Source organism: Podarcis gaigeae (genome assembly GCF_964106915.1).
Source record: "Podarcis gaigeae genome assembly, chromosome: 16".
Classification (NCBI taxonomy): Eukaryota; Metazoa; Chordata; class Lepidosauria; order Squamata; family Lacertidae; genus Podarcis; species Podarcis gaigeae.
This window is the reverse complement of record NC_139693.1, coordinates 29,845,825-29,856,591: the sequence shown is the minus strand read 5'-3', so window position 1 is coordinate 29,856,591 and position 10,767 is coordinate 29,845,825. Positions and strand designations below refer to the sequence as shown.

The 10,767-nt window shown below is 47.2% G+C and overlaps 1 protein-coding gene across 1 annotated transcript in view; it reads right to left on the bottom strand.

Annotated features, from left to right (window-relative positions):
* The window catches only part of SEPTIN5 (septin 5), an 85,639-nt gene that overhangs the window by 56,677 nt on the left and 18,195 nt on the right, over nt 1-10,767 (bottom strand). The window lies entirely within an intron of this gene.

Here is a 10,767-nt window from a genome sequence, read left to right as displayed (position 1 = left end):
GGGACATGGGTGGCGCTGTGGGTTAAACCACAGAGCCTAGGACTTGCCGATCAGAAGGTTGGCAGTTCAAATCCCCGTGACAGGGTGAGCTCCCGTTGCTCGGTCCCTGCTCCTGCCAACCTAGTAGTTCGAAAGCACGTCAAAGTGCAAGTAGATAAATAGGTACCGCTCCGGCGGGAAGGTAAATGGTGTTTTCATGTGCTGCTCTGGTTCGCCAGAAGCGGCTTAGTCATGCTGGCCACATGACCCAGAAGCTGTACGTCGGCTTCCTCGGCCAATAAAGCGAGATGACTGCCGCAACCCCAGAGTTGTCCGCGACTGGACTTAAAGGTCAGGGGTCCCTTTACCTTTACAGTTATTGTCAAGGCATCTATGGCAACAGCTCGCCTCTCCAAAACAGTATGGGAGAATGTGATGCTAATGAGCAATACCAATATGAAGGTGTAATGGGATAAGGGGTTGCTTGTGCGTAAGGCCCAAAACGCTCCCAGTTGCGTAGTTGGTTTTAAACTCTCCCTAACCGGACAGCCATAAGTTCGTGGCTGCCTTAATCACTGGCAGAATCCGTCAGTGGGCGTTTCCTGAACTTCTTCCAACATAAAAGTTCTTTGACAGAAAGTCTCCTCCTTGATTCCCTGCGCGACAGCTTTCTGCGCAGAGTGGGCGTTCCAAGGGGAGGTCCTGAGCTCTCACCGCTGGTCTCACTGGAAGCGTCTCTGAGCCTTACCTCCGACGCTGTCTCCTCCGCCCCTCCTTCATCAGCGGAAGCTCTCCCTCTTTCCCGGCTGGTTCCCTCCTCAGCATCCGAGGGTCTCCCAGCATCCGAGAGCCTCTCCACCCCCCTGAGCTCCGATGGCAGTTCCCTGACAGAAGGTCTACCAGGTTTGCGTGCTGAGCATGCCACTTTATAGTAGTGAGACGCAGGCAACATACACCCCCAGGAGCGATGCCCCAGCCAACATGACCAGTGGCTGAGGATCATGGGAATCGGAGTCCAACAACATCTTGGAGGGCCACAGATAAGCCACATCAGAAGAGGAAACAGCAGAGTTCGTGGAAGGGTCATCTTTGAAATAATTGCTTTTGATTTCCCCCAAAATCTGAAGAAAGACGTCAAACTCGGAGTGCCCGGGAGGCGAGGCAGCGATTGCATGGCAGAAAAAGGATATGACAGCCACACAAGACAAAGGCAAAAGCCACATCCAGCATGAGAGATAGAGAAATAGAGAGGGTGAGATGCAGTCAAAGAAAACGGTGTGTGCCAGATTATGTTTTGCTAAATGGCAACCCTGATGGAGAAGAGGGAAAGATTCAGAAGTCAGCACACTGCTGGAAGCAACAGCCCCATAAGTGTGCTTAATTAGGGAAAGATCTCTCCATGGCACCTGCGTCAGAGATACGGTTGTATCCGAAGCGACAGAATCAGGCTAGCTAGGAGGAAATAAAAAGGGCTTCAATCATGGCATGTCAGTTTGGGGCACAATCCTGAAGCGGTTGAGGGGCTTTTTTGCTAACAGGGTGCAAATCACCACTAAGGTTTTTCTTAAAGTTTCTTCATGATACAATATAGGAAACTGATGTAAGTAAAAAAAAAACCAAAAAACAGCTTCAAAAAGTAAATAATAATAATAATAGAGTAAGCAGTCCTCTCTTAATGGCAGCTCTCGCCACCCACAGAAGGTTGTATCCCCTCGCAGGTCTTATCTGGGATGTTTCCTTTCTCCTCTCAGTCCCTCACCATGGGGGACCAGTATTTTCCTGCCTCCCACCAAGGCCCCTCCATCAATCATTTACCACCCCCATGAGTGTACAATCCCTAGACCCTAATAAAGGTCACCCTGAGCAGAGGTCACCAAGGAAAGAGAAGAAGAAGAGGAAAAAGAAAGAGGAAAAAGAAAGAAGCAAGAAATCAGAGAAACAAAAATAAAAATAAAATTCAAAGCACAATTCAAAGTGTTGGTGTTGATCTTTAAAGCCCTAAACAGCCTCGGCCCAGTATACCTGAAGGAGCATCTCCACCCCCATTGTTCAGCCCGGACACTGAGGTCCAGCGCCGAGGGCCTTCTGGCGGTTCCCTCACTGCGAGAAGCCAAGTTACAGGGAACCAGACAGAGGGCCTTCTCGGTGGTGGCACCCGCCCTGTAGGATGTCCTCCCATCAGATGTCAAGGAAATGAACAACTATCTGACTTTTAGAAGACATCTGAAGGCAGCCCTGTTTAAGGAAGTTTTTAATGTTTGAAGTTTTATTCTGTTTAATATTCTGTTGGGAGCCACCCAGTGTGGCTGGGGGAACCCAGTCAGATGGGTGGGGAATGAATGAATGAATAAATAAATAAATAATCATGATAATAATCATGATAATGATAAAGAAAAAAGCAAAATCTGGGAGTTATAGCTCTGGTAGAGGAACTGGGGATCTCCAAATAAGTCCTGGGCCCTTTACCCAACTACAGCTTTGGGTGTTTTAAGTTGGTTGCCACATTCCCAAAAGTGAAAATCCAGACAAAGGTTTTGTTTGTTTGTTTGTTTGTTTGTTTGTTTGTTTGTTTTTTGGCAGGGGAGGAGTTGTTGAGCTGGGGAGGCCCAGCCAGATGGGTGGGGTACAAGTAGTAAATTATTATTATTATTATTTATTGTTATTCTTTATATTAAGGTGTGCTTTTTTGCAGGGGGAGGAGTTGTTGAGCTTTTTTGTTTTTGTTTTTGGGAAACATCTCTCGGGAAAAAGTAAGTTTTGGGGCTTTGCGGGGATTTATAACGCATTTTTTAAAAAGAAAAATCACACTACTTGCTATACATCCATGTTTTTCTGGACATTTTGCCGATTCAGCAAAAACCCGCCCAGATGCCATTTTGCAGCCCAGATGTGTCCGGCAAGACCCAGACGTATAGCATGCCTAGGTATGAGCCCACTTTAAATGTCCAGAACAGATGGGCCTGTGGGCTGCAGATTCCCAACCCCATCTTAAACCACCCCTGAGAGATGGAAAATGAAGCCAGCCACACTCCCCACTTCTCCCCTCCTCCCGCCTGCCACAACAAGTCCGGAAACAAACATCTCCAAGTCCAAAATGCACATGGCACAACACAGTTTGAGGCCAAACATGCCTGTTCTGAGTGTGTCAAAAGATTTCCCTGGCTGAGTAACAGAGAAGCCATGTAATGGCTGATGGGTCTTGAGTTTGAGCCTTCTTGGCAAGTGTCAAAACACACACGCCCCTTTGCTATATATTTTGGCTCTCCCCCTACCCAGGATGTAAATGGCTGCGTTCAGATTCAAGTCCACACCCTGGCTGCTGGAACATCTTAAGAAACATTCAGTTTGCCTTCCTTATTGGAAAAACAAAGTTAGCAAGGTGCTGCAGACTTTGAAAGAGTCTTTTCTGTGCCTTTTCCAGCTTTTGTTGGTGGATTGGCCAAAACTGTACCAGTATTTCCCATAAGGTTGCACCATAGCTTGTCTCTCCCACTAAGAGGGAGCTCAGGGTACTGAGTGCCAACAGCTACATAGCTAAGACAGAGACACAATGCGGAGAGGGAGGAGGGAGTGATCAGGCTCAGGCAAGGAGCAAGGTTTGTGTAAGAATTTGAAAAACCGTTGGTAGGGGAAACCTCACAACAGCCCAGTGAGGACCGAGCACTTAAAGTGGTCACATAATGCCGCTGCTTTTGGAGGAGGGAGAAATGGAACATCCTGGAAGCTGACATGGTTGGCATCTCGAACCACAGCACTTCACGCTGCAACATTTTGCTGCAGATCTGACTTGTATTTTACAAGTTCCCTAGTCTGGATTTGCCCAGTTGTAGGGGGTAGGTAATTAGAGTTAGGAGTGTCCGCTGGTAGAGTTTTGGGTGGCGTTAGGAGCTTTGAGCACCTCCATGCCGGAGGCGGGAGGGAGGGAGGAGAAATTTGATTCCGTTTGCTTGAAAAGGTAAACCTTCATAATCTGTACTTCTTAGAAAAAATATTTGAGCCAAGAAGAAGCCAAATTTGCAAATCTGAATTTTTGCTGTGCAGTTCTCCAGCCAAGCAATGTGTACACGAACTCAGGTACTAAGATAAAGTGTGCATAAAGGTGCATATATTTATGCAAATAACATGCAAATATACGTTGCTATTAGGGAGAATTGTAACATGTGTGTATACAGAGCCAGAATGGTGCAGAGGTGTTGGACTAGGACCTGGAAAACCAGGGTTTCAAATCCCCACTCAGCCACGAAACTCACCGCCTCTCAGCTTAACCTACCTCACAGCGTTGTTGTGAGGGTTAAATGGGGAGGAGGGAAGCTATGCATAGCCACCTCAAGGTGGGATTGAAATAAATAAAATTATAAAAATATTAGCCACTTAGAGGGCATTGCGGCATGTGAGCAGTATATGAATCTAACAATTAAAAATGACAGAAGAAGAAATTTGCACTAAGATGCTGATGCATTTCTATGGGGACTTTAAAAAATAATAATCTCAAACTGTTACAGACATGCAGAGAACTTAATTTGAGACTAGAAGAATGAGAAACCAAAATGGACTGGCAAGCAGCTCTTCAAGATTTCAGGTAGATAACATTTCAAGGTGCTGAATCTGGGACTTTCTGAATGCAAGGCAGATGCTCTATCTTACGATCTTCAAACAAAAATATCTTGGAGTTCCTGGGCCACAGGGAGGTTAGGCTGGCCTCAACTAGAGCCAGGGCTTTTTCGGCTGTGGCTCCAATCTGGTGGAACCCTCTGTCACAAGAGACTAGGGGGACTTGACATCTTTCTGCAGGGCCTGCAAGACAGAGCTGTTCCACCAGGCCTTTGGCCAGGGCACAGCCTGACCCCCTCCTTTGGCAATCCTCACAGAACTCTAGTCCAATGGTTGTCATTAATTTGATTTGTACAGATTTTATAATGAAAAGATTTTAGAATGTTGTGTTATTTTACTGTTGTTAGCTGCTCTGAGCCCGGCTTCGGCGGGATATAAATAAAAAACAATTATTATTAATTATTTATTATTATTATTATTATTATCATCATCATCATCATCATCATCATCCCTGGGGTTGCCAGGTGAGCAGCACCCCAGACCTTGAGATTTCAAACCCAAATCTGAGACCTAGGGGCAGGCCCTGGTGATGTCATGGGGGCGGGCCCTGGCAGTTCTTCCTCTGTGCTTCCTCCCACCATTGATCCTGGGAGACGGAGGTTAATTGGGAGAGGAGAGGTATATGCAATACAGGCGTTCCCTCCACTTACGTGTGATCAACTTGTGTGCGCCGGCGTATACATGCGGTGCTGGGAAATAAAGAAACAGTAGATTTAAACCAGGAAATGACGGGAGAGAGCGGCAGAGACCTTGTGAAGAGACCCTACCCAGAGCCCGAAGAGGACATAAGTGAGGGTGGAGGAACCCCTGAAGAGACTGGAGGTGCACAGGGGCTTTGTTTACGTTGCTCAGGCTCCCCGTCTAACAACTGACGCATGCAACAGCTGCCACTTTTCTACGAGGCCAGCCCCAGAGCTTCAACTCTAGTTGAGAGGAGAGTAGCATGGAAAAAGATTGGGGGAGATAGCTGGAGAGCAGGGGACAAGTGTTTAGAGGCTTTCTAGAGTGCTCCCCACTCACGCAATTTTCGCTTATGGTCATGGGGTCCTGAAACATAACCCCTGTGTAAGTCGGAGGGGTGCCTGTAATTTGCAGCCAGCTCCTGCCAGGATGATGCCTGCAAGCTGCATGCATAGTCTTTAATATAAGGGAAAATAATAAAGAATAATAATTTATTACTTATACCCTGTCCATTTGGCCGGGCCTCCTCAGCCACTCTGGGCGGCTCCAAACAGAATACTAAAAACACGATAAAACATCAAACATTAAAAACTTCCCAATACAGGGCTGCTTTCAGATGTCTTCCAAAAGTCACTTAGTTGTTTATTTCCTTGACATCTGATGGGAGGGTGTTCCACAGGGCGGGCGCCACCACCGAGAAGGCCCTCTGCCTGGTTCCCTGCAACATCACTTATCGCAGGGAGGGAACTGCCAGGAGGCCGTCGGATCTGGACCTCAGTGTCCGGGCTGAACGATGGGGGTGGAGATATATGTATACTGGGCCGAGGTATACTGGGCCGAGGCTGTTTAGGGTTTTAAAGGTCAGCACCAACACTTTGAATTGTGTTTGGAAAGGTACTGGGAGCCAATGTAGGTCTTTCAAGACCGGTGTTATGTGGTCTCCCTGCCACCGGGACTGGCAGTCCTAATCACTTAGCTATTTGCCCATCCCTAAGTGGGAATATGTGCCGCCACCCGTAGAGTCTTTTATTCCTCCCATCTATACACAAAGACTAAAAGGAAAAAAACAACAGCGCCTGGGCCCACCGCTATAGTTGTTTACCAAGTAAACGATCCCGCTATGTCCTGACATCTCCCCTCGATGGAGCAGCCAGGAAGCATCAGGGGGGAGAGAGGTTTGGAGGAGAGAAAGAGAGAGAGCCCATCAGCAATTCAAATCGAGCCTCGCAATTAAAAGTCCTGGTACTGGCTGGAGCCTGCAAGCAGCTGCCCAAAAGGACAAGGCCTCCAGCCTTAAAACAGAAAAGCCTTTCACTCGCCGCCAGTGTGGGACGGCTTAAAATAATACTGCCACACAGCATCTTGATGGCATGCAGCCCTGCTCAGTCACACACACCGAGCAAAGGGGGGGGGGGCACTGGAAAAGACAGCCGAAGAGATGAGGAAAGCTTTCTTTCTTTTTTCCTTTTTCCTTTTCCCCTACTGGGCTTTGTTTATTTAAACAGTTTTTATATGCGGAGTCAAAGCTCGAGAGCTTTCCCAGAGCCTGAGTGCGCATGGTGGAAGGGCGGAGGTTTCATCAAAGCTGCAGAGGGAGGGAGGGAGGCTTGTTTTCAAAAGATGACAACATCCCCGCCAGTCTTCCGAAGGCAAAAACAGTGACACGCTCGGAACGCCCTAATCCTCATACTGAGCGTGGCTGCTCAAGCCTCACCCTTCGCTGTCATACATTGCTGAGGGCTCTACCCTGCATTTGTTTAGGGTTCCTTAAGCTATGGCTCCTCCTCTTGAAAAGAAAAAAGGATGAGGATACTAGTCCTCATCGTACTAAATAAAGGGTAAAATAAATAAACAAAAAGGGACGTGGGTGGCGCTGTGGTGTAAACCACAGAGCCTAGGGCTTGCCGATCAGAAGGTCGGTGGTTCGAATCCCTGCAACAGGGTGAGCTCCTGTTGCTCTGTCCCAGCTCCTGCCAACCTAGCAGTTTGAAAGCACATCAAAGTGCAAGTAGATAAATAGGTACCGCTCCAGTGGGAAGGTAAATAACTTTTCCGTGCACTGCTCTGGTTCACCAGAAGCAGTTTAGTCATGCTAGCCACATGACCCGGAAGCTGTCTGCGGACAAACACCGGCTCCCTCGGCCTATAGAGTGAGATGAGCGCCGCAACCCCAGAGTCATCTGCAACTGGACCTAATGGTCAGGGGTACCTTTACCTTTACCTAAATAAACAAAGGGGAGAACATTGAAGTCCAAACTCGTAGGGACATATGGATGTGTGTTACACTGAGTCACACACAAGGACAAGCAAGACCAGGAAGAATATGTATTGGTGTGGAACAGCTGAAGCAAGGAGCACTCTGTCACTAACCAAGAGACTTAGAGACCCTGGGGAGCTGGACACCCCTGCCTGTCATAAAGGGTAGGGAGACCAACCTGACTCCATCCATCTGTCAACGAAGGAGGAGCTGCTTCGCTGCTCGCTTTCCTCTTCCCTCCCCAGTCCTCTTTCCTTTCATACCATGCCTATCAGATACAAAGGTTGCCTTAATTTTTAGCGTATGTGCAGCACTTGGAAAAAAATAGGGGCTATGTGTTAAGGACTTAGGAGTGCCTATCGCCAGCTACCACTGTCCCTGGATCAAGTCAGCATGGGCACTGTTTTGCATGCTGAAGTAACTTCCCATCTTGATTACTGCAATGAGTTCTGCATGGGGCTACCCTTGAAGGCAGTCCTGGAACTGCAGGTAGGGCAAAATTCTGCCACAGAGTATTGGATGGCATCTTGGTGTGGTGTCATAAAGCACTTATTTTACAGTGTCAGAACTGGATACCTCGGGTTCCTTTTCCTGAAGCCAGGAGAGCAAGACTCTCCTGGCTTCAGCAGAGAGGCAGAGCTACGCAGCGCCCCTTCAGTGAAGCGAGAAGAGAAATGGAAGGGGCTCCGTTTCTCCTGCCGCTTCACTGAAAGGGTGCTGAGCAGAGAGGGGGAGAATTTTTTTTCTTGTTCTCCCCCTCTAAAACAAGGTGCGTCCTATGGTCGGGTGCGTCCTATAGAGCAAAAAATACGGTACTTGCTCAAGTTGTCCCTGAGCAGTTTGAGCATTCCTTCCAGATCTGTTTGCACAAAGCTTACATGGAGGTTCGATTATATCCAGTCTTTATTGAGCATTCAATCTCATTTTCTTCTGGGGCGCATTTAGGACAATGAGCATGGCTCCTGATTTTGACAGCAGGGTATTTATAAAACTTCCCACTTGTCATTTGTTCACCCAGAATTACTCAATGCATTTTCCCGTTGCTTTCCAGACTGAATATTTTCTTAAGAAGTGGATGTGTTGGGAGAGATCTCTGCTTTGCTCTTGAATTCCTTCCTCCAAATAGTGACAGTTTGGAGACAACTCAAACATTGCTTGCTGGGTGGGAGGACACAGGATTCACAAGACTCTGGAGATGCTCACAGATGCTTACATTACTGATGAGCTTCCGTCGCTTAATTAAAACACATCTGTTCTCTCAGGCTTTTGGAGGGCTTAGCTTTCCGAGGGTGGCTTGTGTGATTTATTGGTGCTGCCGATTTGTGTCTCAGCTGCCATTTTGTTTTAAATGCTGTGTTTTATTTCCGGCACGGAGACACAGCCCTCTGGTTCTCCATCTGCAGTAAACCGCAGTTTACAAAATTTATAACTGCAAGGACATTATAAAAAGGAAGGACATTAAAGTCCGCAGGACGTACAGCCCCTCCAAGTGTCCCTATTTTCCAGGGACAGTCCCAGATTCACAGAAGCCATCCCAGTTTCTCATTTGATCCCGGAATGTCCTGCTTTTCCTTAGGACATCCATATTTTCATCAGAGAAATGTTGGAGGGTAGGGAGTTATGCGACCCCTGAGCCAAGGAGATAAGTAACGCACAACCTTTAGAAGACAACTGAAGGCAGGCCTTTATTGGGAAGTTTTATAATGTTAAATGCTTTATTATGTTTTTATATATGTTGGAAGCTGCCCAGAGTGCCTGGGGCAACCCAGTCAGATGGATGGGAAATTATTATTTATTATTATTTATTATTATTATTATTTATTATTATTATTATTACTATTATTATTGAATAGGGTGTCCCTATGTTAATGAGAGAAATGTTAGAGGGTATGCATTTACTCTAAGTTCATTGTTGATCGAAAGGTTGGCGGTTCGAATCCCCGCAATGGTGTGAGCTCCCAGCTCTTGCCAGCCTAGCAGTTCAAAAGCACGCCAGTGCAAGCAGATAAATAGGTACCACTCTGACAGGAAGGTAAACGGCGTTTCCATACACTGCTCTGATTTCGCCAGAAGCGGCTTAGTCATGCTGGCCACATGACCCAGAAAATCTATCTGTGGAAACAGACAAACGTTAGCTCCCTCGGCCTGAAAAGTGAGATGAGCGTCGCAACCCCAGAGTTGTTCACGACTGGACTTAATTGTCAGGGGTCCCTTTACCTTTACCTAATTGTGTAGTGAAGGCTATAGCAGGACTCTATACCAAACTTAAAAATGGAAAGCGTAATGCATATGGTCAACAAAAGAGGTCTAAAGACTCTCTCAAGGCAAATCTAAAAAAAAGTAGTATAAACACCGACAACTGGGAAACACTGGCCTGCGAGCGCTCCAGTTGGAGAACAGCCTTTACCAAAGGTGTCATGTTTTTGAAGACGCTCAAACTCAGGACGAAAGGGAAAAACGTGCCAAGAGGAAGGTATGCTTGGCAAACCCTCACCGTGATCAACTTGCGCCCGGAAACCTATGTCCCCACTGTGGAAGGATGTGTGGATCCAGAATTGGTCTCCACAGTCACTTACGGACTCAGTGTTAAGACCGTGTTTATGGAAGACAATCTTACTCGGCTACAAGTGATCGCCAAAGAAGAAGAGGAATAGCAGGAATGGGGACACTCAGGCCTAAAGTCCATGCGTGGTCCTCCATATATTTCTATCTGGCCCTCAAGACTCCCCACAGCCACATCCCTCTTTGTACTCTTCTTGGGTATTTCTGCCCAGTCAGGATGTGTCCCCAAACTCTGATAATGCGGGATGGTGTGTAGAAACTCACCGAGCACCCAAAGGCAAAATGTTGACTTGATTTCCCTCCCACCTTTGCCTCTGGCCACCGTTGGTGTGTGGCCCCTGCAAGGCTTCCCAGACGGTTGTGTGGCCCTCAGACTGAAAAAGGTTTGCCTCCCTCAGAGTAGAGGCTTAATCCATTTGGACTGTTGAGTCCATTTGACAGTTTGGAAGGAATACTTCTATACCTGCTTACAACAGCAGGCACCGGGGCTTACTTCTGAGTAGACATGCCTAGGGTTGTACTGTGCCTCTTTCTGAAGGCATTTTGAAGCAATAATATTAATTCTCACCCAGGTTATATTCCAACCAGCCCCGAGCCGTTGTAATAGGGCGGGCAGACACTCTCAGAGGCACACTACATTTCATTCTCAAAATTTCTGTTTGGAAAAACTGGAATAT